The sequence below is a fragment of the Ascidiella aspersa genome, chromosome 9, assembly GCF_963924565.1.
Source record: "Ascidiella aspersa chromosome 9, kaAscAspe10.2, whole genome shotgun sequence".
Classification (NCBI taxonomy): domain Eukaryota; kingdom Metazoa; phylum Chordata; class Ascidiacea; order Phlebobranchia; family Ascidiidae; genus Ascidiella; species Ascidiella aspersa.
In genome coordinates this window covers 11,244,095-11,261,247 of record NC_139455.1, presented here as the reverse complement: position 1 = coordinate 11,261,247, position 17,153 = coordinate 11,244,095, and the positions used below count along the sequence as shown (strand labels likewise).

Sequence of the window (17,153 nt, the reverse complement as noted above, 5' to 3'; positions counted from 1 at the left end):
CGTTATTTAGGTCGCTGAAATTGGTGTACAAGAATTGGTCTGTAAAATGAGTTATTTTTAAAACAAAATGTAATAATCAACGTTGCGGAATAGAGTGCGTGAGGATAGGGACCAAACTATTTTTTCCACACCAAACTATTTTTTTATTTAAAACTATGAAGTAACCACACCTTTCTCATTCTTTGCAGTACCTTTTAGTACGCTAAGCGAGTATATTTTAGGCTAAATTGTCTTGCGTGTATTGGCACTTTAGTAAAACCTTTGCCAACAATTTTTTGTCTCTTAAATATGAACATAAAGTATATATCAGACCCATTTAAATCACAATTGTTGCCAACCCACAATAGTATACAGTATAATAACTGCATCAACGTTAAAACGCGACATTAAAGGAAAAAGTGTTTCGTAATGCGGCCCGTTCCATTGTGAGCTGTTCAGCCCTGCTTTATACTTTTGTTAAGAAATATCAATGGCATGAACCTGTCAAAGTGCAACGCATTTCAGCTATAGGAATAACATTTAGATAATATTGTTCGTTGCTCTTGGTTCTACTTTTATTTTCCCATGACTTTTTATTTCCACCACCTAGTTTACGTGTTTGCATTATTTTGTATTTGTTTTTTCAGAGACTGATGATGCCGGATTGGCGAAATATATTTCTCTATTAAAATCTAGAAATTTTAAATAACTGATTTTGACTCAGACAACAAAGTCCAAAGTATATAGATAATATTACTGCGTATTTTCATTCACGCTTGGACGGGTCAAAACAGCTGTTTTCGAACCTAGGTGCAACGCCGCTAGCTGGCGTTGGTGAGTTGCAAGAGGGTTTTATCTAAAATAAATCGTTTTACGTATTTGGTACGGGACGCCGTTTGGTAAAAAAATCGCTTATTCGGAAAACCGTTTTGTCCAAATAGGCTTAAATAGGACAGCATTTAAATCGGTGAAACAAAACGTTCGACTTAATCTAAATGAGGCAACTTTACTTTACGATTTATCTTAAATCGGACAACATATAAATTGCTATGTTATGCTGCCTGATTTAGGTTGAATCAGAATACAAAGTTACCCCTCTTAATTAAAAAGTTTATTTTTTTTAAGTTTGTCCTGTCTAATGTTTTTCCATTATAAATTAAATATAGGAGAGAATTACGTTCCGATATACCTTAAACGCCACTGGTTTATAGGGCGTATTAAAATTAGTAAAATTTCTGCTCTTAGTTAAGTTAGAATCAAGCTGTTTTGTGTTTGAGCGCATGAACCTTATAATTAGTTTTGAGTTTTTAGATAAAATAAATTAATTGTTTTTTGTATTTGCTTAAATGCTGCTATGGTGAGATAGCATTAAATATTTACCGGTTTTAACTTTTAGTTTGTGCCAAATGTAAGGTTTAGGCCTAGGGCAGGGATGGCGAACCTTTTCATCGCGCGGGTCACAAACACAACCTTTTTCCTTACAAAATTCACATGTGGGTCATATACTTGACTTATATGCTAATTTTATGCGAAACTTTGCTGCTGCGTCGTTTTAAGTCTTATTGTCTGGGGTTAGTAATTTTAAGGTTTTTGGACGATTTACAAAACGGATTCCCCCGAATATTAAGAACCTAAATAGTAAACAAATGCTGCTTCTAAATTTTCAATGGGTTTGCAGCAGTTCAGCAGAAAGGTTTTCGCAATGGCTTAACACGGATTTTAATCTGCGTGCTCTTAAGTTTCTCTAAACGATCGACTTTACGTTTTGCAGCGATAAACAACATTATTTTGTTTGTCTGCTTTTCTGCACGCATTGGTTGAAGTGCAGTTAATAGGCCTACTCATTACCCCTAAAACACTTTTGCACAACCAACAGAATAGGCAGCCCTGATTTAAACAGTATAGTGCTATCTAACGAAGAATTTTTTTTTAATTTATCCTTTCCTGAAAATGATTGAAAACATTTCGGTTTTTAGAGAGACAAGTGGGTCATTAAATATCTGTGGTGGGTTACTTCATGACCTGCAGGTCAGTGGTTCGCCATCCCTGGCCTAGGGCAAACAACATAAAACATCTGTAAATATGTTGTTGTTGTTACCAGGCATAGTATATACTGAAATGTAGTTCTTCCAGAACTTTTCTATTTTTTTGTTTATTTCTTTTAGCCGACGTTTCGGCTACATCTTCAGGATGCCTTTATCAGGAAATGCAACAACACCGCGTTTAACACCTCGCAAAGTAAAACGACACAAAAAGGATAAACATGCGCTAAGCAACGTTCAAAATCAAAAACGATGAAGGCGACGACGCACAACTCAATTGTTATCTTTTAACACATGTTTGTATGGAGCTGGAAATAAAACGTTTTTATATTCATGGTGTCCGACCGCTGGTGGATATGAATTCACAAAACAGACGTTTGCTATAGTCACCTTTTTCCGCAATAACTGACCACAAGAAAAATTATTATCGTGATGAAATTTGTACGCATGCTGCGCCAAAGCTGAGTTCTTCGTTGTTCTTCACGTTGCCAACCTTTTTATTTCCGCCGTGCAATGCACCTTTTTTCTTTGACTCTTGTTCTGTAAACACTTCTTCACTTCCACTTGTTAAACATCGTGAGCGGTAATTTCAAGTAAAGTTTATTTTGCACTTTAAACAAAAAAATGAAAATAATTTTCGACCATTTACTTTATTTCGTTAAACGTCCAACTGCTGTTATCCTATTTCCTAAATCCAATCCAGCGATAAAGTTTAATTTGTTACGTCACAATACTCTTCTTTAAGCTTGCCCAAACCAAACACAATAAATTGGTCATTGAGTACGATAAATAGACGGACTTCAGTCATAAGATCGAATTTTATGAGTTCAGTGACTTCAGAACGTCATTTTCAATATTCAAAAGAGTTAAATAGTTAAGTCGCTCTTTCCCCATTGTGTTTCGCAGATAGTTTTTAACCAACTTCAATTTTGAAAATAATCTCTCTCCTTTACAATTATTTACCATCATACATAGACAAATGCGTAACAAAATGTCAATGTTAGGAAACGTGTACTACTGACCGTTCGTATTACATTACAATGCATCAAAAGTGGCGTGATGTTGTAATTATTTTAGTTCCCGTTTAGCAACTCAAGTTGTGCGATAAACCAACAACAGGTGTAAGTTATATGTACTCCACCATTGACAGATTTCAACAAACACGTCGTTAACATACACCACTCTGCAAGATATTTTCCGCTTCGCATTCTGCCAAAAATTATGACTGCAGCATAAATCGAAATTATCACGACTGTAAAGAGCAGAGCGATGGAAAAAAAGTTGCAAGGTAAACAGGAGTGTTTTTTGTGCGACTGGGAAACTAAGCTGTTTAAGCGAAACTAACAGTTAACACTTCTGGTTATACAAGAAAAAAATCGTCGAAGTAGTTCCAAAGTAGCGGGCACATCATTGTGTTCGTGACAGCACTTGATTAAGGCAGTTGTCTCCAGCGGAAAAATACTGTTTTTTAAAGTTTACAAAATTAGGAAGGGACAAGACGTTGGGACTAGTAATTTAATCTTACAACTATAATATCTCCTGTGCCATTAAAGTTTGCAAGCCAAAAATTACTTACCAAATATGTTCTGTTTTGCAAAAAAAATGTTTTGCTCACCAAATGCGGGGCCGCATCAGCTGCTACATCAGTTACTATGTTAATCCGGCCCTGGAAATAAGAACAACATTAACGTCGGAAAAAAACAAGATCGGATAAAGAACAAAATAGGACTAATACCTAATAGTCGTAATCACTTCGAAATCGGAATAAGTCCTCAATCCGTCAGAATAAGACCTAAATGGTAACAATCAGGTCTATACAACCTTTAACTAACTCTAAAACTCACCCTAAGTAGATCACTAACTCTCCTAATAATTTTAAGCCTAACCCAATTTATAACACATATACCATTACCCCCTACGAACCCCAAAAAGAGAAAACAATCCGGCGCCAAACCTGCGTCGCCCGAACGGCGGTGGTCAAACTATTGAGCCCCAAACGCGTCGACATCAAAACCTTCGATGTCAGACCGACTACCGCCGATCGTCCCATACCCTCTCCCTGCAGTTTCCGGCGTTATTTTGGCCATTAAGATATTAGGGGGGGGGTGGGTGGTAGACTGTGTAGACCTCTCTGTTAGCACCTGTTGTGCCTACTAACTACTAAACTCGCAATATTAAGTAAATGCTGGTTAGCCTAAGGTCCTGTGAAGCCCTTACTGTTGCTGTAAGTAATGAACGTTATAGTCACGATTCGATCGTATACATGTAACACTTGGTGTGTTTTTTTAACGGAAACGAATGAAGAATGGAAGAAATAGAAAATATACCCTTACGTTACACGACACAGGGAATATCCACTATCTACATGAAGTCTATACGTCTATTTTTTTCGAAAATTCCACAATTACGTCGTCGTAATTTCATTTAACGTCGCAGTGACTAAATAAAGAGAAAGCCATACGCAAGATGCGACGTTAGATAACCATCTTTTCCGGTTAAATGTGTATATTTTTCCAAAAATGTTTTGACTAATCGATTTAATTTGACTCCGCGAATCTCCTGAGGAGCAAATATAACGCAATACTTACAGAAAAGTCCTTTCTTTAATTGTGAAAATGCAATGTCTTCGTGGTCCCGGCCAAGGCTCCAGCCAAATACCTCTCATCTTGTTATCCTAGAAGCTAAATTTATTTTTTACTGTTTCATTTTATGTTGCGCTAATAAAATGTACCCGTTTAAGTTTGTCTAAGCGACTAGTTATAGCCAATGACATCAACAAATGAGGTTTGGAATTCACAATAGAAACAAAATGTATAATGTGATATGTTAAACGCTACTTCTAAGTTTGACAGAATCCTGCTTTATTGAACGAATTTTAGGGCCTTGTCTTTATCTGTTGGAAAGCGGCATAATTGACTGGCGTTATATTTACATTCAATAGTGATACGTTGACCTAAATACCTCACACAAACTCCGATTGAATCAGCATGTTGAAGCACACCAGACATGCAGAGTGACCTTGCGTTAACTGTTAAACTTTTGAGCCGAGCTCTTGTGGCAAGTTTCGCCGCGATCGCGAAACATAAACAGGTTTGATGAGTCCCGCCTCCTTGCAGCCGTATTCCGTCCTCACTAATGAAATATTTTCAACAGAACGCTGACAGAGGAGCCCGTTTAGTATATATGCATAGCCACACTTTAACGAATAAAATTTGTTTGTCAAATTTTCTTTAAAATAAATCAAGTTTATTATCAAACGAACAGTTTACTATCATCAACAGCATCATTTTTTAGATTTTTTACACATGCTTATCCCATATCCCTTGGTTTGAAAAAAATCATCTGATCAAACATTAAAGTTTCGGCAAATATAGGTTATCTAAGTTTGCAACACAGAAATTCTAGAAAAAAGTACGTAATCGTTTTTTTATGTTTTTACTAAGGTGCATTACTTACGGTAATCGCAATAAAGATTTAGTTTACAAAACTTTCATTAAGATTTAGCGCCATAGAACACGCCATTTGTTTAAAAAGATACCCTCAAAACGTCGTAAGAAATGTCAGAAAGATAAGTAGCCTAAGATTCGCACGAATCGGAACAACAATTTACATTTACGAAGAAATTAAAACACGTAAACATTCTAATTTGTAGTGGGGGCCATGTCTGGGTAACATTTTTTTTTAAATATATGTCACGCTACGTCAGCATAGTAATTTCGGTTACCAAACTTTTACCTCAGAAGGAAACTTGCAATATCAGGCATGAAAGATTAGCACTATTGCCAAGGCCAGTGGTTCTCAACCTTATATGCTTCGTGGCCCTCTTTGAAAGGCTTTTGACCCTCGTGGCACTCCTGCTTATAAAAATACCTAACATTGTGTTTAACGTATTTTCTCTTGTTTTACTTCTTCATACCAAATACAGCTATAAATCAACGAGTAAATGCACTTACTTTTTTAATAATTAACTTATAGGTCATTTTAATTTAAACTAACATAGTTAGTCATTACAAAGCTTGTTTTTAGTCTCCGCCAAGGTATTTTTTAATACGGCTCTGTTTTGTACTGAACCAAGCAATGTCATTACATCCGTCGAGAAGATTTCTCGATTTTCGTTTTAGTAATGCGTTAATACTACATACTTGACAAATATGCTGTGCATAACCTCGGTGAATATTTGGCCGAAAATTGACCCGAGTAACGAACGCTGCAGCGTATTTTTTGCAACTAAACACCAAGAAAATTGCGTTAAATACCTAGCTAGACAGTTATGCCCATGCCCTAGCTAAAGAGTTATGCCCATACCAAATTCATCTATAAAGGTTTTGTTAAGGTATTGTTGAGTTAAAACGATTAAAAAGAGTTCCGTATGACATCAAATGTTTTTGTTTCACATTCAAAAGCGGAAAGTTTCGTCTTTTTATGTACTGTAGTCTAGATTCTAAAACAACGTTATTTGATGGGCCGTATCACAATTTCTAAACAGTGGGCATAAGGTATTTGAAGATATCTTACTTAGGACATGCATGTCTAGAAGAGCTTTCCCAAAAATAGCTTTAACAGGTTTGTTTCCTAGCTAATTTGTGTTTTATTGCACGAAAAGTATGCAATAAAGTAAGTGCTTTGACGAGTTATTTAACCTTTGTAAAGCAAACATAGATGTAAACACCAGCAAATCATTTATTACTAATTATCCACAAACTATTTTTTACAACATTAATACTGCAGTGTTCAATTATGGCTACCAGTCATTTCTGTGGTCCACACCGCACCAGCACTGGCGGACATAGATTCCTAACCAATAAATCAAGCACTCGTGGATTTTTATTATTTTTTTTTTATAATTTTTTTTTATTACGCTGAAACAACAAAATAGAAAGACGGACGAGAATAAAAAATAGCACCTATCAAGAAGCGACAGGTTGGGCTAAAGGCCAGCCCACTTAACTTTATGAATTGCGAGATTTTCAGATCATAAAAACAAACATGGAAAGCGTCGGTAATGTCTTTGCATACTTAGAATGGTATATAACGAAGCGCGCACATAACAGTAAGCAATTCAACAAATCATTGTCAACACCAGTTCCAAACAGGAAAGTTACAGGGTCGTTTTGCAATGAAATGTTTTGAAGAAAATCCAAGATGTTATTTCTTCACAATAGCTTTCAATATGAAGACAATAATAAAATACGTGTGAAATAATTTCAGGGGCATTTCGACAGAAAACACATTGGTCGGAATCAGTTTTCCCAAAGGAGGGTAATGCTTCGTTTGTTACTATCGCACGTAGTTAAGTTTGATTTGAAAAGAGCGTAGCTTGGTTTCAATTGTTGAATTATAGACATTACAATACAGTTTTTGCCAGGGAGTTGTATTTGGAGAAAGGCATAAATCCCGCTCCCAAATTTTTTGTTGCTTTTCCGGGGAAGCCGATGCATACAGCTTAATTTTATTGTAAAGCGTCTTTGGAGTGTCACATATTTGAAACAGCTCCACACATTTGCTAACTAAACACACTTTAGGTTTCGAAATATCGTCAGTATGGTCCCATTCAGGTGGTAAGGCAGCAATCATTTTAATAAAGGATTTGAAGTCTTCGTTATTCGGTTTAAAGTCGTATTTTATTGCCAATTGGTCATAATTAAGGCATTCTCCCTCCGAATCGAGTAAGTCTGAGTGTTCGTGTATTCCCGCATCGATGAGAGGCTTCAAGTAAAATGTTTGGCTTTTAAATTTGACGCTCTTTGACAACCACAGTGACCTGCTGTGCGTTTTAGTTGAATGGACAATTTGGATTATGGCTCTGTCAAATATTATTTTTCGTATTGTTCGCAGGGGGACAATTTTTTCGCTTTGTTTTGAGTTTATTCCCAGGTTGCCTCGAACCCAGCACTCTAGCTGCATTATATATAACTCATTTTTTTCTAAAAGTTTCCAAGGGGCTGTGTAGTTAACATCCAAAAATTTAGCTGCCCATTTAAAGTTTAAAGCTAAAATATACGAATCGACATCTAACATATTTGCTCCTCCTAGTTCAATGTTTGCCGTCAGTTTGTTTCTTTTTACTCTTTTCCAGCTGGAGCCCCAGATAAATTGGAAAAATTTGGTTTTTAATTGACGAACAAAGGTATTCGGCAAGATAATTGGTAGCACACTACATTTGTAAATTAACGTTGGTATTACAAGGCTTTTTAAAATACATATACGACCAAAGAGAGTTAGACCGCGGGACGACCATATGTTGAAAATTGTATTAACCTTTCCAATAAAATTTCCGAAGTTCAGTGAAAACAACTGATTGGAATTTCTACACCGAAATAGCGGAATGACGTGTTAGGCCATGCCAGACCTTTGTCTGCATGGGGTTTATGTACACTTAACCGTTTAGGACCTACAAAGAACGCAAGGGATTTTTTCATATTAACTGCGCAACCTGACATTTCAGTAAACAGATTAATAACACGAAATACCCGATCAAAATCAATTTGGTCGCCTCTGAGAAATATTAACGTGTCAACAGCGAGGAGCGACACTTTAAATTCGGTGTTGTTAAGTTTTATTCCTTGAAAGGCATCATCGCGCAGTGCCTTTGCCAGACATTCGATACATGGTAAAAACAGTGTTGGTGATAGGGGATCACCCTTTCTGACCCCTCGTTCTATTATAATTTCTTCTGATAAAAAATTGTTATTTGTTATTCTGCAAGTTGGACGAGAGTAGCAGCATTTTATCCAGTTTATTAATTTATTCCCAAACCCAAACACGTTTAGAGCAGAATAAATAAAATCCCAACTTATTGTATCGAACGCCTTGTAAACGTCCAAGCTAAGTACCGATCCTGGGATTTCATCAAAAATCTGCAGGAGTCCATGATGTCAAAAAGGATACGGAGATTATCTCCTATTTACCTCACCTTCATAAAACTATTTTGGTCTTGATTAATCAAGAGTTCAATATATATTTTAATTCTGCTGTTAATAACTTTGGACATTATTTTATAATCAGCGTTTAATAACGAAATAGGACGGTAATTGGTTGTAAGTAAGGGGTCTTTCTGTGGTTTCGGTATTAAAGTCACGACCCCTTGTGCCTGACTCTGGCTAAATTGACCGATATTCTCAGTGTAGACCCAAGCTTCGCAAAACAGAGATTTTATATCTGGCCAAAACGTTTGGTAAAATTCAACTGGCAGTCCATCGAGACCCAGTGACTTATTTTTTGGCATTGTGTTAATTGCAGACTTAATTTCGGCCGTTGACATAGGCTCTTCGGTCTTTTCTAGCTGGGAAGCGTTTAATTTCGGGACGTTCAGGTTTGACAGATTAAGGTCGATTTGTGATTGGACGCATTTCGTATTGCGTCTTTTGTATAGGTCTTCCAAAAAGCTCGATAATTCTGTTAATATTGCTTTTTGGTCTGTATAGATGTGGTCACCCTTTTTAAGACGGTTGATCGATTTTTAACCGCATGACGTTTTTCTAAATTCACCCTTTTCGGCCCAACGCGCTCTGTTTCTAATTATCGCCCCTTTTGTTTGGTTTTCTACTAGTTGATCCAATCTACATTTATATTGTTTTAATTTAACTGCAAGGCTCGGGTCAGCAGGGCTGTTGGCGCGACTTATTTCGTGTTCGAGCGCTTCCATATTTCTCTCCAGTTCATTCTGCCGAGCAGTGTTTTCTTTTTTCAATCTAGCACTAAATTCAATCGAAAAGCCGCGAAGGACAGCTTTAAGGGCATCCCATCTAACACGGGCATTGACGTGATTTGCCGGGTTGGTTATTATGTAATCGTTAATAGTTTTTTCAATTAGGTCAGTGTATTGTTTGTTATTTAACAAGCGCGTGTTGAACTTCCAGTATCCCTTACCGTGTTCATTTGGAGCTAGCTTTAAAGTCAACGTTACGATTTTATGGTCAGACATAATACCCGTGACAATGTTGGCGTCTATAATGTTGGTCAATAGTGATTTTGAGGTTATAAAGAAGTCTATACGAGATGCTGCCATTGGTTTTGTTTAAATTCTCGAGTACTTTCTTTTTTCCCCATGCACATGGCGAAAAGCGTCATACAATTCGAGTGAATTCATGTGTGCCTGCACAGTGGCCCGTGATCTTTTGTATGTATGCGGGGGCCCATGACTTTTATCCAAACTCGCATTTAGAATAATATTAAAATCACCTCCTACAACCATGTCGCCGTCAGTAGCCGTGATAAGGTCTGCAAAAAAGTTGTCAAAAAAGGCTGGTTTATCATTGTTTGGCCCGTAAATATTTGTTAATGTTAATTGCTTGTCACCAAGTTTAATGGTTAATATGAGATACCTCCCGCTTCAGGGCCGGATTAAGGGTACTGTAGGCCTAAGGCTACTTACCTGGGAAGGGCCTAATTTTGCAAACCAAGCTACAAAAAGTAATAAAAATACATACATGAAAAATTGAAATTATTTTCTGCAAAATAACACAAACATAATAAAAACATGTAGTAAATGTAATTAGGTGTCATCGACTCATAGTGTAGGGGAGATGTGGGACCAGTGGGTCACTTTTTACGTTTTTGCATCTGCAGGTTTTATTTGCCTCCTAAAATAGGATTTAGAGGTCGTAACGTGAAGTTTAATCTATACCCTTCAACATACCACAGCATTTAACTCAAAATGTAAGAAAAGAAAAGTTGAATAAATGCACCTACTTTCTAATTATTTAACAAATCGGTCATTTTAAACTAAACTAACTTAGTTAGCCATTGCAAAGCTTGTTTTTGGACTCCGTCGAGTTATTTTTTGTATTCGACTCTGTTTTGTCACTACATTCACCGAGATGATTCCTAGATTTTTATTTTAATAATGCGTTACTATTATTTGGCAAATACGCTGTGCATAACCTAGCTGAATATTGGCCTAAAAGTTGACCTTGAGTGACCCGGTAGCATACCTTGCGCGTTTCACGACGGAATATTCTTTTGGAAACTCTTTAAGGAAATTGGGAAATCGGTGCGCCAGGCATTACAAGTTAGTTGCGTGCCCAACAGCATTTGACGAAAACTTTAAGATTAGGCGAAGGTTATCGCCAAGTAATTGGCTGCCCCCCCCCCCAAAAAAAAAAAATGACTCCGCACCACATGGCCGCTAAAGCGGCACATTAATTGTTTCGCCACAGCGACAGCCTTTATCCAATCTTGGCACTCGCAAACGTACGATTTTTTTTTTTTTTTGGAAGTAAATCAAAGAACGTGTCAGAAAAATGAGTTACAGTACGTTACAAGAAAGGTGATATTTAAAATCCCAAATTTAAGTTAACAGGTAAATTGTATAAATAAAGACACAGTTGGATTTTGCAAACTACGACCCATATAGCTAGAGAGTTATGTCCGTGGCCCCCAAATGACGTCTCCGTGCACCCCACGGGACCGAGGGCGACGGTTAAGAATCGTTGTTCTAGATTCTAGAACAAAATACAAATTCTATTAGATGACATAATTTTACTTTGTTCCCTTAAAAATTGTTTTATTGTTTCAAATCTTTAATATCTTTTTTAAATGGAAAGAGGAAAAAAGATCCCGAGTCACTGATCCCTATGATCCACGGGTCCCACATCTCCCCAATTTCAATGTAGCCTATATTCAAAATAACATTTTCCTTGCCTTACAGCTATAGCTTACGTATAGGCCGGTTCACACTAAATGCGTTTTACTTCTAGCGTTAGCGTCTGGCGCAAAACGCTAGCGTCGTCCAGTTCACACTTAAAGGGTTGCCAGCGTTACAGCAAACCGAAAGCGTCAAAGTTTCCGCAACCGAAATTTTAGAAACGTTTTACGTTAACGCCAGACGCGTCTATAGTGTAAACCAACCATATGAATGAAGTCATCGACATTCAAACCTCTAACTACATCACTATCTATGCTTACAAAGGTCTCCAGCCATAAGACCGAAATAAGAACAACATCAACGTCCAATAAAACACACTTCTGAATAAGACCAAAATAGGACCAATACCTAACAGTCGTAGTACCGTCTAAATCCGAGGTTCCCAACGTGGGCGGTACCGCCCCCTTGTGGGCGTTGGCGAGTTACAAGGGGGCGTTTTGAGTCTTTTCATAATTTGGGGGGCGCTGAACGCACATGAGGGGGCGTTACATAACAGTACTTACATCAAAATTTGATAAAAAGTTCACATAAAAATAGTAACAAACAGCACTGTAGGACGTAGGTATCTTTTAACCTTTAATGACAACTTCCGTACTGCGAACTGTAGTAGTTCCCGACCATTGTTACGTAATAATTGGCTTTCTTATGTAAAGCTGTTGGTTGCTGTTGCGTTTTACCGTTTTATACGCGGCAAAATGTTTGTATATTTAAAGCAGGGGTCGCCAACTTACGACCCTCGACCCGCCGCCTCTTTGACAACTAGACACGAGTCCATTTTAAATACTTTTTGACTATTTTCACTTAGTTCGGGTGAAAAATTTTCGCGCTTCGCGCGAATTATGTTTCTACGTCCAGTCTGTTTACGTTTTGATGCTGTCTTTGGACTAGATCAGCGCTTCTTTACCGTTGGGATGTGGAAGGCTGCCAAGTGTGTCGCGGACAAACGGAAAACGTTTTCAAAAATATTAGACATATATTTTTTAATATTTTTTATTTTTTTGCCAATGTAATAAAAACTATAGCAGAAAATTTAAAAGAAATGCCGTTATACCCCAAAAAAGTCGCGCTCGCTTCGCTCGCCAGGACTTCAAAAGATTAACAAACACTATTACACTTTTCATTATTAGTATGGATAAAAAAAATCCGGGACCCGCCTGATTCACAATTGTTCTAACATTTTTCTAAGTTAACATTTTGTGCGGCCCACAGGGACCTTTATGAGTTTGGTTGGTGCCGCGACTAGAAAAGGATTTAAAGTCTTGGTGCAGAAAGATATGAAATTTTCCTGGTAATAACATAACCTGGTAAAATAATGTATGTATAAATTCCAATAGTGAATGTATGTTAGACAGCCTTAACTATGACTGACAGCTTATCGATACGAAAGTGAAGACAATATGATGTTAGACTACGATTTATATAATACTTTACTGTAATGCAAGATTAGGGGGCGATATTAAATAATATTGAGCCCAAGGGGGCACTAGTGCAAAAAAGGTTGGGAACCACTGGTCTAAATTGAAATAAGTCCAAAACCCGTCAAAATAAGACCTAAATGGCCAAAATCAGACCTAAACAACACTTCACCTAACCTCAAAACTCCCCTAAGTACATCACTAACTCCCCTAATAATTGTAACCCCTACCCATTTTTTAACCCCACCCATTACCCACCAATAACCCAAAACAGAAAAAAAAATCCAATGCAAAAACAGCGGCGCCCTTATGGCGCCAGGCGAACTAGGGCGTCCAAACGTCGACACCAAAACGGCCCATGCCAGACCTAACACAGCGCCCGATACCCTCTCCTTGCAGTTTCAGGCGTTATTTTTGCTATTTAGGCAATATTACGATGAATTTAGGACGTATTTTGACAGTTTTAGGTCTTATTTGGACGATTTTGATCTTATTCTGAACTGGGCAGTAATCTGCGTAATTGGCTTTATTATGTCATTGGTCTTAATACCATGGTTTATAGTTTTTTCTGCTTTAGGTATTGTTGCTTTTTAGGTTATATTATGTGTTCCCCTTAAAAGTGATAGCACAGAACGTATAGTTCTTAACTCGTTAGCATAAATGAAACGATTTATTTATCTACTCACACACAAGGCACATATTCACTCGACTCAGTCATTCGTTTTTAAGAAAAAACTGCACTGTACCGGTATTGGAACTGTGTCAATATCAGCCTTATAAAAATTTAACTTTAAAAAATTGAGGGCCGAATTTTTCCAGGGCTATAGCCTTATTAGCCTATTGGTTAATCCGGTCCTGTCCCGCTTGGGTCAGCTGTCAATTGATTAATAGAATACGTTAAGTTTTTGGAAAATAAAATGGCTACCCCCTTGCTGCGATTTGTACCATGTGACCAAACAATTTCTCCTCCCCATTTCATCTGCCAAAGTTTCTCATCCCCAAGGGTACAATGTGTTTCCTGTATTAAGGTTATATGGTATTTTTTGTCTCTAATATACTTAAAGATAGATTTCCGTTTGGACGGATCACGTATTCCCGCAACGTTAAATAACGCAATAGTAATAGACATTAGGCAAAAAAAGACAAAAAACAAAAGAAGATTCACAAAAATAATACAGATACAATTGGGCTATCATTTCTGTTCCGCCCCAAGTTCTATGTCACCGTCATATTCAAGTCCACATGGGTATACAGTTGATTAATTGATAGTTACATGAGCTATTGGAGCACTCTTTGCTCATTGCGAGTTTGGGAACTGAATTAAATGTATTACACACACATGCAATTGAGTACCTGTTACATTGTACGCATTCAAATATGTTGTCCTTCGTCACAAACTCCGGTTGAATTGTTTGCAGCAGGGCATCCAACGCATCACCGCTGTGCATTTCGGGCAGCTGATAGCCTTTTCCTGGGTAGGCACCGAAATTGTAGTTTCTTCGTCGCAGCATGCTTTGGATATGTTGAACTCATGTTTGCACTTTAGCAATAGAATTGGGTTGCTTCTGGTGCCAGGCAACTTTCGGTGTGGCATTCTGGGCATTCGAGCGAGATCAACGTTTCACACATGCTTTGTGATTTGCTGTTTGGTAGCAATTCGGGACTTCCTCGAACTCTATTTTTAGGATTCGGGCTATTTATGATTGGTTTACCAGTATGCTCAATGCTAGAACGGCCCGGTGAAAACCATGTGGGCAGTGCATTTTCGTTGTCGGAGTTGTTTTCTTGGATTTCAATGTTGCTTGGGGTATCCTGCTTGTTTGTTTTATCTCTCCCCGCTTCTCTTTCATTGCTTGGCAACTTCTTATCAGTAGCTGGTTGCGTGGTCTGGAGCGCCGCAGGTGAACTGGTTCTGACAAGCTTTGACCTGTTTTCATTTTCCACTCTTCCGCCATTGTTTCTTTGTAGTTCTGGAAAATCATTTTTTCTTTTTGGGCAATTCGCTTGCTTGTGTCCAGCGTCACCACAATACTTGCATGTAAATTGTTGTCCATGATAAGTTACGTAAAATTCAAAGCTATTAACTCTTATGTAGCTTGGAATTGGGTTTTCCGACAAATCTGTCTTGTTCATAGTGGCTATACGCATTCCCGATAGCAATCCAACCTTGTCTTTTTTGTGTATCATTTTTTTAACTTCTCCATAATGTTGACTCAATGTTTCTGCGATTATGTCATTTTGAAACGGTATTGGAACCCAGCCAATTCCCACGTTGATAAGGTCACTCTTATTATAAAGTCGAACATTTTTAATGTAGGATATTCCAGCCAGCTTACTTTGTAATTCTAAGACGTTTTGTCGACTTGTGCAGGTCACACCCACCTGCGTTCCTTTAATTTCTGCAATTCCAAGTACTTTACTGATAGGAAAATCAGCCTCTTTCAATAACTGCCATAACTCGTCTCGTTTAAACATTTTTTCATATTTAAAACTTAGACAGTTTGGCCTTTTCAGCGCACTCCCTGCGCTTTTTACTGCCGCTTGTGCATAGCTCGTACTCGCCTTCTCCATTTGGATGTGCACTCCTCGAGTGTCTATAGTGGAATGCACTCGTGGAATGCACTCGTGGATTTTGGCAATTCGTAGATCAAACTGTGTGTCGCTACGCCCTGGTGCGTCGTTTCAATTTTCCCAAGGGCGTCGCTAAGTGATTCCGTTTTAACACACCGCTTATGGATTATTATTTTCTTCAACAAACAAATAAACAAATTGGCTTTTTAAACGAATTTTGGTGAAATTCTTATTGCTCGTGCGTAGCAAGTCCTAAAAGCACTTTCAAAGGCGTGGCAAGATAGTTTGAAAACCACCCCCGTAGAGTAATGACAACGTTAGCTGTCTATATGGCAATGACAAAACCACCGGTGCGGCGTCGCCTAATCACGACCTATTCCTTTTTAGACGTTTTACATTTTAGTTTATTTGGTCGAGGTCTTATTCCGTCGTAAATATTATTGCTCATTTCATTTTATTGTGTTCCTGATCGTACTGTAAAATTAAAGACAATTTTGCTGTTTAAATATCACTGCTTTATAGATCTCCATTGTTATGTCACAAGGACACGATACGTTTTTTTCTTTGGGATAAATCAGTCGTTATGACGTACATAAACCTTAAACCGCAACTTTAGTTACATATGCATGCTCAAAAATTGTATGTAAATGTATTTTAGTCTATATATAATACGTCAAAATTGCGGGGTGAAGTACATTTTTTGAAAACCGCAGGAGGGCGCCACAACAAAAAGGTTGAAAAGCACTGCTGAAACTTTCGAATAAGTTACACGGTTTGTAAGCAATTATAAACAAAAACACAACCCGCAGAAGTTTCTTTTTTTCCTTTTTTAACGGCAATAATTCACAGCATTTGCGTAATTTAATATAAAAAAGAAAAATTAATTCTACGCTGATAATGACATAAGTTATAATCTTACAAAATTAATAGTTGAGTGATTTACGCTTGAGTCAACAAGATTTAAAATAAATTTTAATAAACTCAAACAACATCTTAATTACAATTAACATTATATGCAGACGACATGTGACAAAACATTTATGAGCTTCAGAATAATTTTTAGAAAAAAGTGTAAGAGATGAACAAAATATGCCGGCCAGAACAACATAAAAATAAAATAAATTTGTGATGTAATACACCGTATAGTATTTTTATTAATATAGGAATCGAAATCATTTCTAGTCAGTCATCAAAAAATAAACATTGCTTTATCACTTTGTAGTTACAATAGTTATAGATTGCTCAGTACTCGTTTAAATACGGATTATGCTGATCATTATTAAATAGTTAGTTTTTAAATAACGATCGTCATTAAACAATAAGGGCAATAGTACTATCACCCGTTCCCAAAACTGACTACAAAGACCAGAAATAATTTTATAAGGTTTCACACCGATTCACACCGAAAAAATTTATTTCGACTAGACAAAAAACTGTATAACGTTTTCAACATTTAAAAGTTTGACATAAGTATATATAATATATATATATATGTACATA

At 37.2% G+C, this 17,153-nt stretch overlaps 1 pseudogene; it reads right to left on the bottom strand.

The window, feature by feature from the left end:
- Positions 1–7,298: 7,298 nt before the first annotated feature.
- LOC146132991 (uncharacterized) lies at positions 7,299–15,653 on the bottom strand (annotated as a pseudogene).
- Positions 15,654–17,153: the final 1,500 nt, after the last annotated feature.